The 24,805-nt window shown below is 35.3% G+C and overlaps 1 protein-coding gene across 6 annotated transcripts in view; it reads right to left on the bottom strand.

Moving 5' to 3' along the window:
- The window catches only part of qm (geranylgeranyl pyrophosphate synthase quemao), a 91,090-nt gene extending 88,486 nt beyond the window's left edge, over positions 1 to 2,604 (bottom strand). The window contains exon 1 of one of the 6 annotated variants that reach the window (XR_015040194.1): positions 2,296 to 2,593. The gene's annotated coding sequence lies outside the window, so the exon portion shown is untranslated. Of the gene's footprint in view, positions 1 to 2,295 lie in introns of all 6 variants that reach the window. The other 5 variants (XM_085812862.1, XM_085812865.1, XM_085812863.1 and 2 more) reach the window with 5 other exon arrangements.
- Between the last annotated feature and the right edge of the window lie 22,201 nt (positions 2,605 to 24,805).

The following is a 24,805-nucleotide window of genomic DNA, read 5'->3' as shown; positions in this document are numbered from 1 at the left end:
AATAAGTAAACAACTAATGAATTGAGATGTTTTCCTCTAGCTTTCACAATCATTTTAATCGTGCACGAGAATATTCTGGTATTTTCTCGGTTTTTCTGAATAGCAAAAGAGAGCAATTACGAGATATCTATACTGATTATCATAAATTAAACAAAAATCACAAAAATAGTGATAACGCCCTAAAAAAAAAGCCAAACTGTGTAAAATTTGAATATGTTGCCAAGTAAGAGTAGCTGAGTAAATCTGCAATATGCAAATAAGTGGCGCTGCACTCGGAATACGTCATCTGCAAGGAGAACAAAAGGTCCATGTTTGAGAGCAAGCCCACATATTTCACTATGATAGTGACATCAGAAATGTGAGATAGCCAATTCGTAACAATGACCCTTTTATTTTTACTTCTGTGAATTTATGTGGTGACGGCAGTATACAGATTCTAGTTTAGATAATTTTAAATAGTTTTGGATGCTGTTAAAGAATTCTGTGTGTCTCGCATACCAAAGAAACAAATTTTTAAATAAGTCAATAATTCCTTTTTGTATTGTGTAGATGATTACATAATATGCATTTCTGTTCTTATGTTATTTCCTTGAATGATTTAAAATAAAGCTTATTGAGATTATATATTTTTTGCTTTATTGCATCATGTTTAGGATGCCAAAAAATTGAGAATTTTTGCGAAATGGTAACCTGAAATATATTTTTACCATTCACAGCAGAAGGGGTAGAATAACCATTCTGATTATATTCAAGCATCTAACTGAAAACTAGTGCAGAATTCCTGAAATCATTTTTAGCATACTTTTCAGTTTTTAAATTAAACTACATACATAAATGTTATACACATGAATTATATATACTATTTCTCTTCCTCATAATGAAAGTATAACTATGCAGTGTTTTCACATGCAGAAAATTTTAGGTGTCTCTGATAGATTGCTAGATCCTTCATATCTTTATTTTTAATTTTTATCTATGTACACTAAATTTAAGTTTGCTTAATGTATATCAAAATCATCATAAAGCATCTGCAGCAATTTATTCAAAAATTAATATATAAGAGCATCCTAAGTGACATCATACAAAATATTTGACAAGTATTTCAATACTGTATAACATTCAAGAAATTTTCCAATATTCGATACTATTCAGAAGGAACAGTTTTTATAAACAGCTACAAATAACTTACAAATCATACTTCATTTATTACTTTTCAAACAGATTATAAAATGACTGATATTTTTAACAAACAAAACATTAGATTAATTTTTGTCAGGAACATAGCAATGAAAAGATTAAATTCTTCCTTTACTTTTTCCTACATGCTTTTTCTTACAATAACCTACTTGGGTAATGCTCAAGTACTTCTAGTGTTTTAACCTGAACATTGGTAGATGCTCATAGGCTGTTGGTTGTAATTTAAAATAAGGGCTCTTGCACTACTTGGAATAAATTCCAAGTACAAACAAACAAGCAGTCATAATCCTCGAAGTGAAAATTGATAACCTATCCATATGCTTAGGTATATTTTCATCATATCGCACAAAATTGGACTACTACTAAATATTTTTAAGCACCAAACTGTTCCCAATTCAAGAAGTGCAGTTATACAGGAAGTTTACACAATTTAGTTTTTGACATATACATGTCATATGATTTTGAAACAATGTGTTTCAGAATATGCCAAAGTTTGGCTAACATTTTACTCTAAAAAAAAGTTCATGTAAATTTGAGCAGTAAGAGACATCTTTTTAACAGTAAGTTAAAAAGAGATTATAAAATTTTGGAGAGAGTACAGAATCGCGCACTGCTTAGCGCGTTTTTAAGAATTGCACATACTCGGTATGGATGTACACATCGACCTATTTTCACTTAAAAAGTGAAAGAAAATTGACAAAAATCCAATTCTTCTTACTCTTGTAATAAGCGCCAAAGAAACACCAATCAAATAAGTGGGCGATTCTGCACTTTACGCAAAATTTTTTCCATCCTACAAGTGAATGGTAGCTAATAGCTAAACATCGTATTTCTTATTCCAGTTAGTATTCAAATCTTACTGTTCTACAGCTTTTGTTCCTCAGTACCTCTGATAAAGTATATATTTCAGGATACAAACTTGGATAAAAAAATAAATGGATACAGCACTGCTCTGCATTCCAAATTTCGAGTTTTTCTAATCTCAAATTTTACAAATGCTCGAAAATGCCAAAACTATACATAGAATTAGCTTGCAGTTTCTTATTTTATAACTCTAAAATGATTTTATTTAGACTGACCAAATCACTTTATACTTACTTCTTACACAATCTTCTGTGCACAGAATTTACACAACTGATTTCTTGAGAACACAGAGTGAGTATTGTGAGAACAATCTGAAATTTATGTCACGGCCACATAAGAGGAACGAGTATATACTACTAAATCAACTACAGTGCATCACGCACTCCACCGGCAAACAACTCACATCTTGCAGCTTTTTTACGTTTTTCAGCAGATCATATTACCGGCCATTCATAAGTGATTCAGTTATGAATAAAATTATTCCAAAAAATGGCATAACCGCAATGATGATTCACCGTCTTACATTCGTATTTCCTGTATGATTTATCTTTCGAAATTTTACGTAATCCAATTTGTCTGAATGAAACTTTTTAAATAAATGAAAACCCCTTTTATGTTAAGTGTAATCATTATTTTTCTGTGCATTTAAGTTATTATTATTTTATGATGCATTTAAAAATTTTAAACTTCATATAAAATAGGAGCATATGAGGCAGGTACTTAAGGCATTAAAAAAAAGAGGTTAAAAACGAAAACAGTATAAAAGCTGGCTTGCAGCTGCCAGTGGCGTAACGAGGGGGGGGCGAGGGGTTGTATGATGCCCCGTGCGCCGCTTGCAGAGGGCCGCCAAATGGTCTCCAAACAAGATTTTCATCATATCACTGTGTTTGTTTTCGGGAGAAGCGTCAAAAAGGTATTTTGCCCCGGGCGCCAGTTATGCTCGCTACTCCACTGGCAGCTGCAGGAAGCAACGAGATAATATATTGTATATGAAGTCGTTGGCAGGAAGTGCGTCGTAAGCGGCAAGAAGTAGGAGCGTATAGAGCTACTAGCAGATTTTTGGTACATGCGCAGATCCTTAAAATTGTTGCTCTACGAGAAAGTCGGCCGAGAAAAGCGCTTCGTGTAGACGGGCCATAAGAGTATATAGTCCTTTATAGTAGCCTTAGGAGCGTTGCATCTGCATAAATGATTAGAAATAAGCTACAGTCGGTCACAAAAGTATTCGAACACCGGTACCCATTCAGAAAATTTACTTTTCCGTTGAGAAACAAAATTGTCTCCAGAGTCCATCTTAGTTCGATAGAAAAAAAAAAAACAAAAGGATGGCTCATGTCCAAAATTGGCTAGGTGCATGAAACAAAATACAACATGACCTATCTGGGGCAGATGGGAAACAAAATGGCTGCTCACGTGATCCATTATTGCGCTCATAGAAAACGCAAAGTGTCGCTGCGGCTCGTCTCGGTTCGCGAAGAGTGAAAATCCAAAACGGTCTGCAGTGTCTATCTTTGTTGGATGAGAAAACAAAAGCATGGCTCATGTCCAATTTATTTAGGTGTGGGAAAAAATATAACATGACCTATCTGGATGAGATGTCTCCAGCGATCCAGTATAGACTTTTTCCCCATCTGCAATAGGTGACATCTATAAACAATTTCATTGAAATCTCCTCGAAATATAAAAAACAGCTAGCTCGTGAAATTGTAAGGTATTCCCAAAAAATTCCACTTCTTGAAGAAGGAAAAACATCCTAGCTGCAGATGAGGTAGAGAGAGAAAAAGCATGTTGCACCATGGAGAGGCCGCACGCTTCTGAACAGAAAACGTGGAATGCTTTTATACAAAAGAGTTGAAAGTGAAAGCAAAAGCCGATTGGAAATTTTTCACTTGGTTGCCGACTGGGAAAAAATTTTCAGAGCTCAGAAAAAAATTCTGAGATGTAAAAAAAAAAAAAAAAAAAAAAAAAAAAAAAAAAAAAAAAAAAAAAAAGAAAAAAAACTTTTTGTTAATTTTTATCATGTCCTCTAGACATGATAAAAATTAACCCTACCCCCCTTTTGTGTGGGAATGTTGTTTCACTGTTTCTAAAAAAAGACCATGACTCATTCTAGGAATTATATGTTTTAGAAAGGATGAGTCATGGTCTTTGGGTTTCTCCATTCCAAAGTAAACAAAGTGAAGACATCAAATTAATAGAAAAAAAGGAAGAGTTTTTTTTTTTTTTTAGCTCTGGAAATATTTTCCCCATTCAACAGCCAAGAAATATTTCCAGCCAATACAATTTCATTTTTACTTTCACTTTCAATTCATTTCTTATATCTATAAGAACATTTCATGTTTCTGTTCAGATCAGTGTGGGTTGTTCAAGATGCAGCAACTCTACTCCATCCCACAACCAGGAAAAAAAAGATGTTCTTTCATGATGAATTCTTTTGGCTTTCGAAAACAATGATGACATGATGATTGTAATACATTTCTGTTCTCATGTCCCATGATTGAACTCAGAATTATTTCCAGAACTCTGAGAATTTTTCCTAGTCAGCTCCATGAACCAAATTTCGTATATTTATTTTTTAAGCCACTAGAGTTTCGACTTCCCATCCGTGTGTGCTGTGCATTCAACCTAGACACACGTTCCCTGAGCTCTAAGAAAATGTTTCCCAGCCCACTCAATCGCTGAAATGGATTAAAAATAAATTGTTTCATACATTTTTAAAGCTCAAGCGTGTTAGCTGTCATGGAAAGGACCTTTTTTCCCCTGAGCTCTAAGAAAATGTTTCCCAGCAGACTCAATCGCTGAAATGGATTAAAAATAAATTCTTTCATACATTTTTAAACCTCAAGAGTGTTAGCTGTCATGGAAAGAGCCTTTTTTCCCCTGAGCTCTAAGAAAATGTTTCTCAGCAGACTCAATCGCTGAAATGGATTAAAAATAAATTCTTTCATACATTTTTAAAGCTCAAGCGTGTTAGCTGTCATGGAAAGAGCCTTTTTTCCCCTGAGCTCTGAGAAAATGTTTCCCAGCAGACTCAATCGCTGAAATGGATTAAAAATAAATTCTTTCATACATTTTTAAACCTCAAGAGTGTTAGCTGTCATGGAAAGAGCCTTTTTTCCCCTGAGCTCTGAGAAAATGTTTCCTAGCAGACTCAATCGCTGAAATGGATTAAAAACAAATTCTTTCATACATTTTTAAAGCTCAAGCGTGTTAGCTGTCATGGAAAGGGCCTTTTTTTGCCAGCCCACTCAATCGCTGAAATGAATTAAAAATAACTTCTTTCATACATTTTTAAAGCTCAAGCGTGTTAGCTGTCATAGAGCTGCAGATGAGGTAGAGAGAGAAAAAGCATGTTGCACCATGGAGAGCCCGCACGGTTCTGAACTGAAAACGTGGAATGCCTTTATACAAAAGAGTTGAAAGTGAAAGTAAAAGCCGATTGGAAATTTTTCACTTGGTTACCGACTGGGAAAAAATTTTCAGAGCTCAGAAAAAAATTCTGAGATGTAAAAAAAAAAAGAAAAAAAAGAAAGAAAAAAAACTTTTTGTTAATTTTTATCATGTCTTCTAGACATGATAAAAATTAACCCTACCCCCCTTTTGTGTGGGAATGTTGCTTCACTGTTTCTAAAAATAGACCATGACTCATTCTACGAATTATATGTTTTAGAAAGGATGAGTCATGGTCTTTGGGTTTCTCCATTCCAAAGTAAACAAAGTGAAGACATCAAATTAATAGAAAAAAAGGAAGAGTTTTTTTTTTTTTAGCTCTGGAAATATTTTTCCCATTCAACAGCCAAGAAATATTTCCAGCCAATACAATTTCATTTTTACTTTCACTTTCAATTCATTTCTTATATCTATAAGAACATTTCATGTTTCTGTTCAGATCACTGTGAGTTGTTCAAGATGCAGCAACTCTACTCCATCCCACAACCAGGAAAAAAAAGATGTTCTTTCATGATGAATTCTTTTGGCTTTTGAAAACAATGATGACATGATGATTGTAATACATTTCTGTTCTCATGTCCCATGATTGAACTCAGAATTATTTCCAGAACTCTGAGAATTTTTCCTAGTCAGCTCCATGAACCAAATTTCGTATATTTATTTTTTAAGCCACTAGAGTTTCGACTTCCCATCCGTGTGTGCTGTGCATTCAACCTAGACACACATTCCCTGAGCTCTAAGAAAATGTTTCCCAGCCCACTCAATCGCTGAAATGGATTAAAAATAAATTGTTTCATACATTTTTAAAGCTCAAGCGTGTTAGCTGTCATGGAAAGGACCTATTGGAGAGAGCCTTTTTTTCCCCCTGAGCTCTAAGAAAATGTTTCCCAGTCCAGTCAATCGCTGAAATGGATTAAAAACAAATTCTTTCATATATTTTTAAAGCTCAAGCGTGTTAGCTGTCATGGAAAGGGCCTTTTTTTTTCCCAGCCCACTCAATAGCTGAAATGGATTAAAAATAACTTCTTTCATACATTTTTAAAGCTCAAGCGTGTTAGCTGTCATAGAAACTGAAATTTATGTCATGGTTTGTGTCTCACACGTCGTCAACGGTATGGTTTGAGGTGTCTTTCAATATCATGACATCTCCTTTCAAATAGGATTGAAGGATTTTTCTTAAACTATGTTGAAATATTGTTGCATCCAAACCACGGATGGGAAATTCTGATTCATGGATGGATCATTCAATTTCGCTAGAACCTGATAAACGGTTGCTGAGAAATCCAAACGAGGGGTCCCAGCTTTTCAAAAGGGAAACTTTTTCCCCTAAACAGGAGAATGATTTCTTTTCTGTGAGACATTAAAAAGTGGAAAGAAACTTGTGTTCACCGAAGCTCTTTCTAGAAGAATGTTCCTGGGTCCAGATGAGATAGAGAAAGAGAAAAAGCATGTTGCCCCTTGGATAGCCCGCACGGTTCTGAATAGAAAACGTGGAATACTTTTATACAAAAGCGATGAAAGTGAAAGTAAAAGCCAAATCGTCTTGGCTGGAAAATGTTCACTTGGTTGCCGACTGGGAAAAAATTTTCAGAGGTCAGAAAAAAAATCTGAGATGTAAAAAAAAAAAAAAAAAAAAAACTTTTTGTTAATTTTTATCATGTCTTCTAGACATGATAAAAATTAACCCTACCCCCCTTTTGTGTGAGAATGTTGTCTCCCTGTTTCTAAAAATAGACCATGACTCATTCTAGGAATTATATGTTTTAGAAAGGATGAGTCATAGTCTTTAGGTTTCTCCATTCCAAAGTAAACAAAGTGAAGTCATCAAATTAATAGAAAAAAAGGGAGAGTTTTTTTTTTTTCAGCTCTGGAAATATTTTTCCCATTCAACAGCCAAGAAATATATCCAGCCAATACAATTTCATTTTTACTTTCACTTTCAGTTCATTTCTTATATCTATAAAAACATTTCATATTTCTCTTCAGATCAGTGTGGGTTGTTCAAGATGCAGCAAATCTACTCCATCCCACAACCAGGAAAAAAATGATGTTCTTTCATGAGGAATTCTTTTGGCTTTCATGCATTCAACCTGGAGACACATTCCCTGAGCTCTAAGAAAATTTTCCGAGCCCACTCAATCGCTGAAATGGATTAAAAATAAATTCTTTCATACATTTTTAAAGCTCAAGCGTGTTAGGTGTCATAGAAAGAGCCTTTTTTCCCCTGAGCTCTAAGAAAATGTTTCCCTGCCCCCTCAATCGCTGAAATGGATTAAAAATAAATTCTTTCATACATTTTTAAAGCTCAAGCGTGTTAGGTGTCATGGAAAGAGCCTTTTTTTCCCCTGAGCTCTAAGAAAATGTTTCCCAGCCCCCTCAATAGCTGAAATGGATTAAAAATAAATTCTTTCATACATTTGTAAAGCTCAAGAGTGTTAGGTATCATGGAAAGAGCTTTTTCATTTCAGAGCCCACTCAATCACTGAAATCGATTAAAAACAAATTCTTTCATACATTTTTAAAGCTCAAGAGTGTTAGGTGTCATGGAAAGAGCTTTTTTTCTTTTCACAGCCCACTCAATCGCTGAAATCGATTAAAAACAAATTCTTTCATACATTTTTAAAGCTCAAGCGTGTTAGCTGTTATGGAAAGGGATTTTTTTTCCCCAGCCCACTCAATCGCTGAAATGGATTAAAAATAAATTCTTTCATACATATTTAAAGCTCAATCGTGTTAGCTGTCATGGAAAGAGCCTTTTTTTCCCAGCCCACTCAATCTCTGAAACGGATCAAAAATAAATTCTTTCATACATTTGTTTAAACCTCAAGACTCTTAGCTGTCATGGAAACTGAAATTTATGTCACGGTTTGTGTGTCCTACGTCGTCAACGGTATGATTTGAGGTGAAAATTGAAAACCCGGTATGAAAAATCTCTTTAACTTCTCTTTAGAAAAAGGTGTGGGATTTCGTCATGGGAAAATGTCTTTCAATGTCCGTCATGGGAAAATGTCTTTCAATATCATGTCATCTTCTTTCAAATAGGATTGAAGGATTTTTCTTAAACTATGTTGGAATATAGATGCATAAAAACCACGGATGGGAAATTCTGATCCATGGATGGATCATCCAATTTCGCTAGACACTGATAAACGGTTGCTGATGAAATCCAAACGAGGGGTCCTAGCTTTTCAAATGGGAAACATTTTCCCCTAAACGGAGGAATGATTTCTATTCTGTGAGTCGTGAAAAATTGGAAAAAAGCTTGTGTTCACAGAAGCTCTTTCTAGAAGAGTGGTCCTGGGTCCAGATGAGGTAGAGAGAGAAAAAGCATGCTGCACCTTGGACAGCCCGCACAGTTCTGAACAGAAGACGTAGAATACTTTTATAGAAAACTGTTGAAAGTGAAAGTAAAAGGCCAATCGTCTTGGCTGGAGAATTTTCACTTGGTTGGCGGCTGGGAAAAAATTTTCAGAGCTCAGAAAAAAATTCTGAGATGTAAAAAAAAAAAAAAAAAAAAAAAAAAAATCTTTTTGTTAATTTTTATCATGTCTTCTAGACATGATAAAAATTAACTCTACCCCCTTTTGTCTGGGAATGTTGTCTCACCCTTTCTAAAAATAGACCATGTATACCAATATACTACAAACGGACTTGAACGCCTGTTCTCAGTATGTAGCTATACAAATTTGAAGGTAAAATTAAAAAAAAAGACATCTTTTTGGGGACAAGGGAGTAAATTTGTATAGGAATATACTACAAACGGAATTTAAGGCCTGTTTTCAGTATATAGCTATTTAAATTGGAAGGTAAAAAAAAAATAAAAAAAAGACATCTTTTTTTTTCGGGGGAGGGAAGGCAGTGAATTTGTATAGGAATATACTACAAACGGACTTTAAAGCCTGTTTTCAGCATATAGCTATACAAATTGGAAGGTAAAAAAATTAAAAAGACATCTTTTTGCTGGGAAATTAAGTGAATTTGTATAGGAATATACTACAAACTGACTTTAATGCCTGTTTTCAGTATATAGCTATACAAATTGGAAGGTAAAAAAAATAAAAAAAAAGATATCTTTTTTGGGGAAAAGGAGTGAATTTGTATAGGAATATACTACAAGAGCATCAAGAAAAGAACATCATGGGTCCAAGAATTGAAACTGAAAGTCCAAAAACGAAATGTTAACGACTGGGAAGAAAATTTTCAAAGCTCAAAAAAGATTAAAAAAAAAAAAAATTCCTTTTTCTTTCTTAATTTGATGTCTTCATTCTTTTGACGTTTTAGAAATAAAAAAAAGTGAAGACATCAAATTAAGAAAGAAAAAAGGAAGGTTTTTTTTTTTTTTTTTTTTTTTTTTTTTTTTTTTTTTAATGTGTGAAAATTTTTTTCCAGAGCTCTGAGAATTTTTCCCAGTCGGTTTCTAGAAGCAACTCATTAATGTATTTAAACCACTCGCGTTTCAGTTTCAGATCAGTCTGTGCTGTGCACTCAACGTGGATACACGCTTCTCACTCTCCTGGGAAGAGCTTCTGTGAAGGTATGTGAACATTTTTTTCTTTCTCTTTTGTATTTCATAGACTACAAATATTTATTGAGTCACCCATTTTATAGAAATGTATTCTTATTTCCTTTCAATACTTTGAGGTAGGGCAATATTTTCCCCCCTGCTACTGTTTTTGTTTTTCAAGGCTAGAAATGTTTTACTCAATAGCTGTTTTTATAGAAAACATGCTATTATTTCATATACTGATATATTTTGTGAAACTTTAACAAATTCCTTTCAAGAAGCCAAGATCATGTGATCCACAGCTGGTTAGACACGTCAGTGTAATCGGATCACGATTGTTCCATCCTATACTGATATATTTTGTGAAACTTTAACAAATTCCTTTCAAGAAGCCAAGATCTCGTGATCCACAGCTGGCTAGACTCGTCAGTGTAATCGGATCACGATTGTTCCATCCTATACTGATATATTTTGTTAAACTTTAACAAATTCCTTTTCAAGAAGCCAAGATCTCGTGATCCACAGCTGGCTAGACCCGTCAGTGTAATCGGATCACGATTGTTCCATCATATACTGATATATTTTGTGAAACTTTAACAAATTTCTTTCAAGAAGCCAAGATCTCGTGATCCACAGCTGACTCCATTAGTCAGGAAAAACGGATCACGATTTTATCAATCGTATACTGATATATTTTGTGAAACTTTAACAAATTTCTTTCAAGAAGCCAAGATCTCGTGATCCACAGCTGACTCCATTAGTCAGGAAAAACGGATCACAATTTTATCAATCGTATACTGATATATTTTGTGAAACTTTAACAAATCCCTTTCAACAGGGCAAGATCTCGTGATCCATAGCTGGCTAGAGCAGTCAGGATCAATGGATCACGATTGTCCCATCGTATACTGATATATTTTGTGAAATTTTAACAAGGCAAGATCTCGTGATCCACAGCTGGCTAGACTAGTCAGGATTAACGGATCACGATTTTATCAATCGTATACTGATATATTTTGTGAAACTTCTTTAACAAATCCTTTTCAATAAGGCAAGATCTCGTGATCCACAGCTGGCTAGAGCAGTCAGTATAATCGGATCACGACTGTTCCCTCGTATACTGATATATTTTGTGAAATTTTAACAAATGACTTTCAAGAAGGCAAGATCTCGTGATCCAGAACTGACTCAATCAGTCAGGATTAACGGATCACGATAGTTCCATTGTATACTGATATATTTTGTGAAACTTCTTTAACAAATGACTTTCAAGAAGGCAAGATCTCGTGATCCAGAGCTGACTCAATCAGTCAGGATTAACGGATCACGATTGTTCCATTGTATACTGATATATTTTGTGAAACTTCTTTAACAAATGACTTTCAAGAAGGCAAGATCTCGTGATCCACAGCTGACTAGACTTGTCAGAATTAACGGATCACGATAGTTCCATTGTATACTGATATATTTTGTGGAACTTTAGCAAATTGTTTTCAACAAGGCAAGATCCTGTAATCCACAGCTGACTCCATCAGTCAGGATAACGGATCATGATTTTTTTCAATCGTATACTGATATATATTTTGTATATTTTGTGAAACTTTAACAAATCCTTTTCAAAAAAGGCAAGGTCTTGTGATCCACAGCTGACTCCATCAGTCAGGATAACGGATCACGATGGTTCCATCTTATACTGATATATATTTTGTGAAACGTTAACAAATGACTTTCAAGAAGGCAAGAGCATGTGATTCAATAGAATTGTTCAATCATATACTGGCATATTCTGATAAAACAACAGAATGATCCAATTTTGAATACGATCCCAATATGTTTTTATAAAATCCATTTCATATTTTGTAAAACGTGAACGACTGACTTTCAAGCTGGCTGCATGGGTGTTTTTTTTCGTGGTTTTTCCCCATGTGTAACGTGAATACGAGCCAGTTTCCCTTCCAAAGTCCTCCACGAAGGCATTTCTTAAGGCAAATAGCCCTCAAATGCTTTACCGTCCTCCGAATCGACTTGACCTCTCTCCAACTTCCACGGTGTCATTTGAACGATCGAGTCGGCTGTTGGAAAAAAATGTCTGACAGCTGAAAACAATATCTCCACACACCTTCACAAAACCTCTTTCCAGGAAGAAGAAGCGTGTATTCAGCTCCAGTCATTGGGTAAAGAGAGAGACGTGTTGCCTCTTCCACAGCCCACACGGATCTGAAGTGAAACGCGGAATAGTTTAGCTTATTGTTTTAAAAAATGTCCCATGCTAGAACTCAGAATTATAATCAGAGCGGGGCTTTCCAGTATCCACTTCCAAGATTTTAGATTTGCCATGGTGACATGTTCCCAAATTCATAAATTCTTCAATTATAGTCCCCTTCTTTAACAAATGGCTAAGAAATTCTTAAAGAATATCATGAGATTGGGTAAAGAGAGAGACGTGTTGCCTCTTCCACAGCCCACACGGATCTGAAGTGAAACGCGGAATGCTTTTATAGATAACTGGGGAATTGAAACAAATTCAAAACCCAATCGAAAGTAAAAGCCCAACAGAATTCCACAAGAATGAGTCATAGTCTATTTTTAGAAAGAGTGAGACAACATTCCCAGACAAAAAGAGAAGGGAGTTAATTTTTATCATGTCTAGAAGACATGATAAAAATGAACAAAAAGTTTTTTTTTTTTTTTTTTTTTTTTTTTTTACATCTCAGAATTTTTTCCCAGTCGGCTTGATTCACAAAACCAGATATATTCAAATTATTTCTATAGAGGGTTCTCATCTATTTAAACCAGTCGCGTTTCAGCTTTAAATCAGTCTCTGCTGTGCACTGGAGCTGAATACACGCTTCTTCTTCCTGGAAAGAGGTTTTGTGAAGGTGTGTGGAGATATTGTTTTCAGCTGTCAGACATTTTTTTCCAACAGCCGACTCGATCGTTCAAATGACACCGTGGAAGTTGGAGAGAGGTCAAGTCGATTCGGAGGACGGTAAAGCATTTGAGGGCTATTTGCCTTAAGAAATGCCTTCGTGGAGGACTTTGGAAGGGAAACTGGCTTGTATTCACGTTACACATGGGGAAAAACCACGAAAAAAAAACACCCATGCAGCCAGCTTGAAAGTCAGTCGTTCACGTTTTACAAAATATGAAATGGATTTTATAAAAACATATTGGGATCGTATTCAAAATTGGATCATTCTGTTGTTTTATCAGAATATGCCAGTATAAGATTGAACAATTCTATTGAATCACATGATCTTGCCTTCTTGAAAGTCATTTGTTAACGTTTCACAAAATATATATCAGTATAAGATGGAACCATCGTGATCCGTTATCCTGACTGATGGAGTCAGCTGTGGATCACAAGACCTTGCCTTTTTTGAAAAGGATTTGTTAAAGTTTCACAAAATATACAAAATATATATCAGTATACGATTGAAAAAAATCATGATCCGTTATCCTGACTGATGGAGTCAGCTGTGGATTACAGGATCTTGCCTTGTTGAAAACAATTTGTTAAAGTTCCACAAAATATATCAGTATACAATGGAACTATCGTGATCCGTTAATTCTGACAAGTCTAGTCAGCTGTGGATCACGAGATCTTGCCTTCTTGAAAGTCATTTGTTAAAGAAGTTTCACAAAATATATCAGTATACAATGGAACAATCGTGATCCGTTAATCCTGACTGATTGAGTCAGCTCTGGATCACGAGATCTTGCCTTCTTGAAAGTCATTTGTTAAAGAAGTTTCACAAAATATATCAGTATACAATGGAACTATCGTGATCCGTTAATCCTGACTGATTGAGTCAGTTCTGGATCACGAGATCTTGCCTTCTTGGAAGTCATTTGTTAAAATTTCACAAAATATATCAGTATACGAGGGAACAGTCGTGATCCGATTATACTGACTGCTCTAGCCAGCTGTGGATCACGAGATCTTGCCTTATTGAAAAGGATTTGTTAAAGAAGTTTCACAAAATATATCAGTATACGATTGATAAAATCGTGATCCGTTAATCCTGACTAGTCTAGCCAGCTGTGGATCACGAGATCTTGCCTTGTTAAAATTTCACAAAATATATCAGTATACGATGGGACAATCGTGATCCATTGATCCTGACTGCTCTAGCCAGCTGTGGATCACGAGATCTTGCCCTGTTGAAAGGGATTTGTTAAAGTTTCACAAAACATATCAGTATACGATTGATAAAATTGTGATCCGTTTTTCCTGACTAATGGTGTCAGCTGTGGATCACGAGATTTTGGCTTCTTGAAAGAAATTTGTTAAAATTTCACAAAATATATCAGTATACGATTGATAAAATCGTGATCCGTTTTTCCTGACTAATGGAGTCAGCTGTGGATCACGAGATCTTGGCTTCTTGAAAGAAATTTGTTAAAGTTTCACAAAATATATCAGTATATGATGGAACAATCGTGATCCGATTACACTGACGGGTCTAGCCAGCTGTGGATCACGAGATCTTGGCTTCTTGAAAAGGAATTTGTTAAAGTTTCACAAAATATATCAGTATAGGATGGAACAATCGTGATCCGATTACACTGACGAGTCTAGCCAGCTGTGGATCACGAGATCTTGGCTTCTTGAAAGGAATTTGTTAAAGTTTCACAAAATACATCAGTATAGGATGGAACAATCGTGATCCGATTACACTGACGAGTCTAGCCAGCTGTGGATCACGAGATCTTGGCTTCTTGAAAGGAATTTGTTAAAGTTTCACAAAATATATCAGTATAGGATGGAACAATCGTGATCCGATTACACTGACGTGTCTAACCAGCTGTGGATCACATGATCTTGGCTTCTTGAAAGGAATTTGTTAAAGTTTCACAAAATATATCAGTATATGAAATAATAGCATGTTTTCTATAAAAACAGCTATTGAGTAAAACATTTCTAGCCTTGAAAAACAAAAACAGTAGCAGGGAAAATTTTACCCTACCTCAAAGTATTGAAAGGAAATAAGAATACATTTCTATAAAATGGGTGACTCAATAAATATTTGTAGTCTATGAAATACAAAAGAGTAAGAAAAAAATGTTCACATACCTTCACAGAAGCTCTTCCCAGGAGAGTGAGAAGCGTGTATCCACGTTGAGTGCACAGCACAGACTGATCTGAAACTGAAACGCGAGTGGTTTAAATACATTAACGAGTTGCTTCTAGAAACCGACTGGGAAAAATTCTCAGAGTTCTGGAAAAAATTTTCACACATTTAAAAAAAAAAAAAAAAAAAAAAAAAAAAAAAAAATAAAACCTTCCTTTTTTCTTTCTTAATTTGATGTCTTCACTTTTTTTTATTTCTACGACGTGAAAAGAATGAAGACATCAAATTAAGAAAGAAAAAGTGTTTTTTTTTTTTTTTAAATCTTTTTTGAGCTTTGAAAATTTTCTTCCCAGTCGTTAACATTTCGTTTTTGGACTTTCAGTTTCAATTCTTGGACCCATGATGTTCTTTTCTTGATGCTCTTGTAGTATATTCCTATAGAAATTCACTCCTTTTCCCCAAAAAAGATATCTTTTTTTTTATTTTTTTTACCTTCCAATTTGTATAGCTATATACTGAAAACAGGCATTAAAGTCAGTTTGTAGTATATTCCTATACAAATTCACTTAATTTCCCAGCAAAAAGATGTCTTTTTAATTTTTTTACCTTCCAATTTGTATAGCTATATGCAGAAAACAGGCTTTAAAGTCCGTTTGTAGTATATTCCTATACAAATTCACTGCCTTCCCCCCGAAAAAAAAGATGTCTTTTTTTTATTTTTTTACCTTCCAATTTGTATAGCTATATGCTGAAAACAGACTTTAAAGTCCGTTTGTAGTATATTCCTATACAAATTCACTGCCTTCCCCCCGAAAAAAAAAGATGTCTTTTTTTTTTATTTTTTTTACCTTCCAATTTGTATAGCTATATGCTGAAAACAGGCTTTAAAGTCCGTTTGTAGTGTATTCCTATACAAATTCACTGCCTTTTCCCCAAAAAGATGTCTTTTTTTTTAATTTTACCTTCAAATTTGTATAGCTACATACTGAGAATAGGCGTTCAAGTCCGTTTGTAGTATATTGGTATACATGGTCTATTTTTAGAAAGGGTGAGACAACATTCCCAGACAAAAGGGGGTAGAGTTAATTTTTATCATGTCTAGAAGACATGATAAAAATTAACAAAAAGGTTTTTTTTTTTTTTTACATCTCAGATTTTTTTTCTGAGCTTTGAAAATTTTTTCCCAGTCCGCAACCAAGTGAAAATTTTCCAGCCAAGACGATTTGGCTTTTACTTTCACTTTCATCGCTTTTCTATAAAAGTATTCCACGTTTTCTATTCAGAACCGTGCGGGCTATCCAAGGGGCAACATGCTTTTTCTCTTTCTCTATCTCATTTGGACCCAGGAACATTCTTCTAGAAAGAGCTTCTGTGAACACAAGTTTCTTTCCACTTTATAATGTCTCACAGAATAGAAATCATTCTTCTGTTTAGGGGAAAAAGTTTCCCTTTTGAAAAGGTAGGACCCCTCGTTTGGATTTCATCAGCAACCGTTTATCAGGTTCTAGCGAAATTGGATGATCCATCCATGAATCAGAATTTCCCATCCGTGGTTTGGATGCAACAATATTTCAACATAGTTTAAGAAAAATCCTTCAATCCTATTTGAAAGGAGATGTCATGATATTGAAAGACACCTCAAACCATACTGTTGACGACGTGTGAGACACAAACCATGACATAAATTTCAGTTTCTATGACAGCTAACACGCTTGAGCTTTAAAAATGTATGAAAGAAGTTATTTTTAATCCATTTCAGCGATTGAGTGGGCTGGGGAAAAAAAAGGCCCTTTCCATGACAGCTAACACGCTTGAGCTTTAAAAATATATGAAAGAATTTGTTTTTAATCCATTTCAGCGATTGAGTGGACTGGGAAACATTTTCTTAGAGCTCAGGGGAAAAAAAAGGCTGTCTCCATGAGAACTAACACTCTTGAAGTTTAAAAATGTATGAAAGAATTTGTTTTTAATTCATTTCAGCTATTGAGTGGGCTGGGGAAAAAAAAGGCCCTTTTCATGAGAGCTAACATGCTTGAGCTTTAAAAATATAGGAACGAATTTATTTTTAATCCATTTCAGCGATTGAGTGGGCTGGGAAACATTTTCTTAGAGCTCAGGGAAAAAAAGGTCCTTTCCATGACAGCTAACACGCTTGAGCTTTAAAAATGTATGAAACAATTTATTTTTAATCCATTTCAGCGATTGAGTGGGCTGGGAAACATTTTCTTAGAGCTCAGGGAATGTGTGTCTACGTTGAATGCACAGCACACACGGATGGCAAGTCGAAACTCGAGTGGCTTAAAAAATAAATATACGAAATTTGGTTCATGGAGCTGAATAGGAAAAATTCTCAGATTTCTGGAAATAATTCTGAGTTCAATCATGGGACATGAGAACAGAAATGGATTACAATCATCATGTCATCATTGTTTTCGAAAGCCAAAAGAATTCATCATGAAAGAACAGCTTTTTTTTCCTGGTTGTGGGATGGAGTAGAGTTGCTGCATCTTAAACAACCCACACTGATCTGAACAGAAACATGAAATGTTCTTATAGATATAAGAAATGAATTGAAAGTGAAAGTAAAAATGAAATTGTATTGGCTGGAAATATTTCTTGGCTGTTGAATGGGAAAAATATTTCCAGAGCAAAAAAAAAAAAAAAAAAAAAAAAAAAAAAAAAACCACGACTTATCCTTTCTAAAACATATAATTCCCAGAATGAGTCATGGTCTATTTTTAGAAACAGTGAGACAACATTCCCACACAAAAGAGGGGTAGGGTTAATTTTTATCATGTCTAGAAGACAATAAAAATTAACAAAAAGTTTTTTTTTTCTTTCTTTTTTTTTTTTTTTACATCTCAGAATTTTTTTCTGAGCTCTGAAAATTTTTTCCCAGTCGGCAACCAAGTGAAAAATTTCCAATCGGCTTTTACTTTCACTTTCAACTCTTTTGTATAAAGGCATTCCACGTTTTCAGTTCAGAACCGTGCGGGCTCTGCATGGTGCAACATGCTTTTTCTCTCTCTACCTCATCTGCGGCTCTATGACAGCTAACACGCTTGAGCTTTAAAAATGTATGAAAGAAGTTATTTTTAATCCATTTCAGCGATTGAGTGGGCTGGCAAAAAAAGGCCCTTTCCATGACAACTAACACGCTTGAGCTTTAAAAATGTATGAAAGAATTTGTTTTTAATCTATTTCAGCGATTGAGTCTGCTGGGAAACATTTTCTCAGAGCTCAGGGTAAAAAAGGCTCTTTCCATGACAGCTAACACGCTTAAGCTTTAAAAATGTATGAAAGAATTTATTTTTAATCCATTTCAGCGATTGAGTCTGCTGAGAAACATTTTCTTAGAGCTCAGGGGAAAAAAGGCTCTTTCCATGACAGCTAACACGCTTAAGCTTTAAAAATGTATGAAAGAATTTATTTTTAATCCATTTCAGCGATTGAGTCTGCTGAGAAACATTTTCTTAGAGCTCAGGGGAAAAATGGCTCTTTCCATGACAGCTAACACTCTTGAGGTTTAAAAATGTATGAAAGAATTTATTTTTAATCCGTTTTAGCGATTGAGTCTGCTGGGAAACATTTTCTTAGAGCTCAGGGGAAAAAAGGTCCTTTCCATGACACCTAACACTCTTGAGGTTTAAAATTTTTGAAAGAATTTATTTTTAATCCATTTCAGCGATTGAATGGGCTGGGAAACATTTTCTTAGAGCTCAGGGAATGTGTCTCCAGGTTGAATACACAGCACACACGGATGGGAAGTCGAAACTCGAGTGGCTTAAAAAATAAATATACGAAAGTTGGGTTATCGGGCTGACTAGGAAAAATTTTCAGAGTTCTGGAAATAATTCTGAGTTCAAGCATGGGACATGAGAACAGAAATGTATTAGAATCATCATGTCATCATTGTTTTCGAAAGCCAAAAGAATTCCTCATGAAAGAACATCTTTTTTTCCTGGTTGTGGGATGGAGTAGAGTTGCTGCATCTTGAACAACCCACACTGATCTGAACAGAAACATGAAATGTTCTTATAGATATAAGAAATGAATTGAAAGTGAATGTAAAAATGAAATTGTATTGGCTGGAAATATTTCTTGGCTGTTGAATGGGAAAAATATTTTCAGAGCTGGAAAAAAAAAAAAAAAAAAAAAAAAAAAACTCTTCCTTTTTTTCTATTAATTTGATCTCTTCACTTTGTTTACTTTGGAATGGAGAAACCCAAAGACCATGACTCATCCTTTCTAAAACATATAATTCCTAGAATGAGTCATGGTCTATTTTTAGAAACAGTGAGACAACATTCCCACACAAAAGGGCGGTAGGGTTAATTTTTATCATGTCTAGAAGACATGATAAAAATTAACAAAAAGTTTTTTTTTTCTTTCTTTTTTTTTTTTTTTTTTTTACATCTCAGAATTTTTTTCTGAGCTCTGAAAATTTTTTCCCAGTCGGCAACCAAGTGAAAAATTTCCAATCGGCTTTTACTTTCACTTTCAACTCTTTTGTATAAAAGCATTCCACGTTTTCTGTTCAGAAGCGTGCGGGCTCTCCATGGTGCAACATGCTTTTTCTCTCTCTACCTCATCTGCAGCTAGGATGTTTTTCCTTCTTCAAGAAGTGGGATTTTTTGGGAATACCTTACAATTTCACGAGCTAGCTGTTTCTTATATTTCGAGGAGATTTCAATGAAATTGTTTATAGATGTCACCTATTACAGATGGGGAAAATGTCTATACTGGATCGCTGGAGACATCTCATCCAGATAGGTCATGTTATATTTTTTCCCACACCTAAATAAATTGGACATGAGCCATCCTTTTGTTTTCTCATCCAACAAAGATAGACACTGCAGACCGTTTTGGGTTTTCACTCTTCGCGAACCGAGACGAGCCGCAGCGACACTTTGCGTTTTCTATGAGCGCAATAATGGATCACGTGAGCAGCCATTTTGTTTCCCATCTGCCCCAGATAGGTCATGTTGTATTTTGTTTCATGCACCTAGCCAATTTTGGACATGAGCCATCCTTTTGTTTTTTTTTCTATCGAACCAAGATGGACTCTGGAGACAATTTTGTTTCTCAACGGAAAAGTAAATTTTCTGAATGGGTACCGGTGTTCGAATACTTTTGTGACCGACTGTCTGATTATACTGTTACAACCACGAAATCTCGAAATGTATGGGTTTTACAGTTGACTACGGTAAGACGCAGGGAGACCTGTCATCCCTAGCTCCTCCTAGGAATTCTGAAGATACTATTACAACCCCAAAATCTCAAAAATGGAATGTTTTTATAGATCAGAGACGAGTTGAATGGGAAAGTGAAAACGAGTCGGCTGGAAACAAATTTCTGCGAGTTGAGAAAAACCATTCTTGTATCGGAAAGCCTATATCCAGGTGAACTGCCCAGCACAGACTGATCTGAAACTGAAACTGGAGTGGTTTAAATAGCTAAGTGAGAGTTCTTTCTAGAAACAATTTGGAAGTCTTGTTTTGATCATCGAGTGGACTGGGAAAAAATTCTCAGAGCTGAGAAAAAAAAGTTCTAAGATGTAAAAAAAAAAAAACCTTTTTGTTAATTTTTATCATGTCTTCTAGACATGATAAAAATTAACTACCCCCTTTTTTGTCTGGGAATGTTGTCTCACCGTTTCTAAAAATAGATCCCAACCCATTCTTTTCCTGGAATTGTATTCTTAAGAAAGGATGAGTCATGGTCTATTTTTAGAAAGTGGGAGACAACATTCCCAGAAAAAAGAGGGTAGTTAATTTTTTTTTTTTTTTTTTTCATCTCAGAATTTTTTTCTGAGCTCTGAGAATTTTTTCCCAGTCGACTCGATGATCAAAATAAGACTTCCAAATTGTTTCTAGAAAGAACTCTCACTTAGCTATTTAAACCACTCGTGTTTCAGCTTCCAATCAGTCTGTGCGGGGCACTCAACGTGGATACACGCTTCTATCTCTCCTGGAAAAAGCTTCTGTGAAGGTATGTTAACGTTTTTTCTTCCACTCTTTTGTGTTTTTGCTTCTCTGACAGGTTTTTCCCCTTCTAGCCGATGTTATTATCCTATTCTATTGATGGTATTTACTATGTTGTTGACTTGTTTACGTTTAAAAATATTTTGCGGGGTGAGATTTGAGAGACCAGCTCAATAGATTTGCTTTACCATTTTGTTGATATTGTTTACCACGTTGTTTATTTGTGGACCGTTTCAATTTCTAAGAAAACCATTGCCCAGCCGACTCGATGGATGAGTCCTTACCCATTTATTCTCTTCGGAATTTCACTTTAGACGGGCTGTTCATTTAGCCTTCTTTAACTATTTTTGGAACCCAAGCGTATGTTGTTGTTTTCCCGAATTTTGAAGAAGAAAATAGTTTCCAACCTATTTTAAAATCCTTTCTAACTTTTTGAAAGAAGATGCGTTTGTAGGTTGTGAGACTAGATACCCTATCCATGTTGGAAGAAAAGCGGAACGGCTCTTCTTTTTAACCCGAAACCGACCCCAGTCGAATCTGTCTGCCTTTTCAACCTCTCTAGGGTCCGCTCGACAGGTTGTGGGATTGGATGCCCCTTTCCCTCTTGAAAGAAAAGTAGTACGAATATTGTTTCCATCCCGAAAGAAGAATAATCTCCCTCCCATCGAATCCATCTTCCTTTCCAATCTCTCTAGGGTCAGCTGGATTGGTTTCGGGACTCGATGTCAATTGTAAATCCTATCATTTTTGAGATTTTGGGGTTGTAATAGTATCTTCAGAATTCCTAGGAGGAGCTAGGGATGACAGGTCTTCCTGCGTCTTACCGTAGTCAACTGTAAAACCCATACATTTCGAGATTTCGTGGTTGTAACAGTATAATCAGACAGTCGGTCACAAAAGTATTCGAACACCGGTACCCATTCAGAAAATTTACTTTTCCGTTGAGAAACAAAATTGTCTCCAGAGTCCATCTTGGTTCGATAGGAAAAAAAAAACAAAAGGATGGCTCATGTCCAAAATTGGCTAGGTGCATGAAACAAAATACAACATGACCTATCTGGGGCAGATGGGAAACAAAATGGCTGCTCACGTGATCCATTATTGCGCTCATAGAAAACGCAAAGTGTCGCTGCGGCTCGTCTCGGTTCGCGAAGAGTGAAAACCCAAAACGGTCTGCAGTGTCTATCTTTGTTGGATGAGAAAACAAAAGGATGGCTCATGTCCAATTTATTTAGGTGTGGGAAAAAATATAACATGACCTATCTGGATGAGATGTCTCCAGCGATCCAGTATAGACTTTTTCCCCATCTGTAATAGGTGACATCTATAAACAATTTCATTGAAATCTCCTCGAAATATAAGAAACAGCTAGCTCGTGAAATTGTAAGGTATTCGCAAAAAATTCCACTTCTTGAAGAAGGAAAAACATCCTAGCTGCAGATGAGGTAGAGAGAGAAAAAGCATGTTGCACCATGGAGAGCCCGCACGCTTCTGAACAGAAAACGTGGAATGCTTTTATACAAAAGAGTTGAAAGTGAAAGTAAAAGCCGATTGGAAATTTTTCACTTGGTTGCCGACTGGGAAAAAATTTTCAGAGCTCAGAAAAAAATTCTGAGATGTAAAAAAAAAAAAAAAAAAAAAAAAAAAAAAAGAAAGAAAAAAAAAAACTTTTTGTTAATTTTTATCATGTCTTCTAGACATGATAAAAATTAACCCTACCGCCCTTTTGTGTGGGAATGTTGTCTCACTGTTTCTAAAAATAGACCATGACTCATTCTAGGAATTATATGTTTTAGAAAGGATGAGTCATGGTCTTTGGGTTTCTCCATTCCAAAGTAAGCAAAGTGAAGACATCAAATTAATAGAAAAAAAGGAAGAGTTTTTTTTTTTTCAGCTCTGGAAATATTTTCCCCATTCAACAGCCAAGAAATATTTCCAGCCAATACAATTTCATTTTTACATTCACTTTCAATTCATTTCTTATATCTATAAGAACATTTCATGTTTCTGTTTCGATCAGTGTGGGTTGTTCAAGATGCTTCAACTCTACTCCATCCCACAACCAGGAAAAAAAGATATTCTTTCATGAGGAATTCTTTTGGCTTTCGAAAACAATGATGACATGATGATTCTAATACATTTCTGTTCTCATGTCCCATGCTTGAACTCAGAATTATTTCCAGAACTCTGAAAATTTTTCCTAGTCAGCTCGATAACCCAACTTTCGTATATTTATTTTTTAAGCCACTCGAGTTTCGACTTCCCATCCGTGTGTGCTGTGTATTCAACCTGGAGACACATTCCCTGAGCTCTAAGAAAATGTTTCCCAGCCCATTCAATCGCTGAAATGGATTAAAAATAAATTCTTTCATACATTTTTAAACCTCAAGAGTGTTAGGTGTCATGGAAAGAGCCTTTTTTCCCCTGAGCTCTAAGAAAATGTTTCCCAGCAGACTCAATCGCTGAAATGGATTAAAAATAAATTCTTTCATACATTTTTAAAGCTTAAGCGTGTTAGCTGTCATGGAAAGAGCCTTTTTTCCCCTGAGCTCTGAGAAAATGTTTCCCAGCAGACTCAATCGCTGAAATGGATTAAAAATAAATTCTTTCATACATTTTTAAACCTCAAGAGTGTTAGCTGTCATGGAAAGAGCCTTTTTTCCCCTGAGCTCTAAGAAAATGTTTCCCAGCCCACTCAATCGCTGAAATGGATTAAAAATAAATTCTTTCATACATTTTTAAAGCTCAAGAGTGTTAGCTGTCATGGAAAGAGCCTTTTTTCCCCTGAGCTCTAAGAAAATGTTTCCGAGCCCCCTCAATCGCTGAAATGGATTAAAAATAAATTCTTTCATACATTTTTAAAGCTCAAGCGTGTTAGGTATCATGGAAAGAGCTTTTTCATTTCACAGCCCACTCAATCACTGAAATCGATTAAAAACAAATTCTTTCATACATTTTTAAAGCTCAAGAGTGTTAGGTGTCATGGAAAGAGCTTTTTTCTTTTCACAGCCCACTCAATCGCTGAAATCGATTAAAAACAAATTCTTTCATACATTTTTAAAGCTCAAGCGTGTTAGCTGTTATGGAAAGGGCCTTTTTTCCCCAGCCCACTCAAACGCTGAAATGGATTAAAAATAAATTCTTTCATACATATTTAAAGCTCAAGCGTGTTAGCTGTCATGGAAAGAGCCTTTTTTTCCCAGCCCACTCAATCTCTGAAACGGATCAAAAATAAATTCTTTCATACATTTGTTTAAACCTCAAGACTCTTAGCTGTCATGGAAACTGAAATTTATGTCACGGTTTGTGTGTCCCACGTCGTCAACGGTATGATTTGAGGTGAAAATTGAAAACCCGGTATGAAAAATCTCTTTAACTTCACTTTAGAAGAAGGTGTGGGATAGAGAGGTTTCGTCATGGGAAAATGTCTTTCAATGTCCGTCATGGGAAAATGTCTTTCAATATCATGTCATCTCCTTTCAAATAGGATTGAAGGATTTTTCTTAAACTATGTTGGAATATTGATGCATAAAAACCACGGATGGGAAATTCTGATCCATGGATGGATCATCCAATTTCGCTAGACCCTGATAAACGGTTGCTGATGAAATCCAAACGAGGGGTCCTAGCTTTTCAAATGGGAAACATTTTGCCCTAAACGGAGGAATGATTTCTATTCTGTGAGACGTGAAAAATTGGAAAAAAGCTTGTGTTCACAGAAGCTCTTTCTA

The sequence above is a fragment of the Stegodyphus dumicola genome, chromosome 3 (genome assembly GCF_044657685.1).
Source record: "Stegodyphus dumicola isolate Sdum_Otavi_A_Nest chromosome 3, ASM4465768v1".
In the NCBI taxonomy this organism is placed as follows: Eukaryota; Metazoa; Arthropoda; class Arachnida; order Araneae; family Eresidae; genus Stegodyphus; species Stegodyphus dumicola.
Note: the sequence above shows the minus strand (reverse complement) of the source record. Positions and strands in the feature narration are given on the sequence as shown.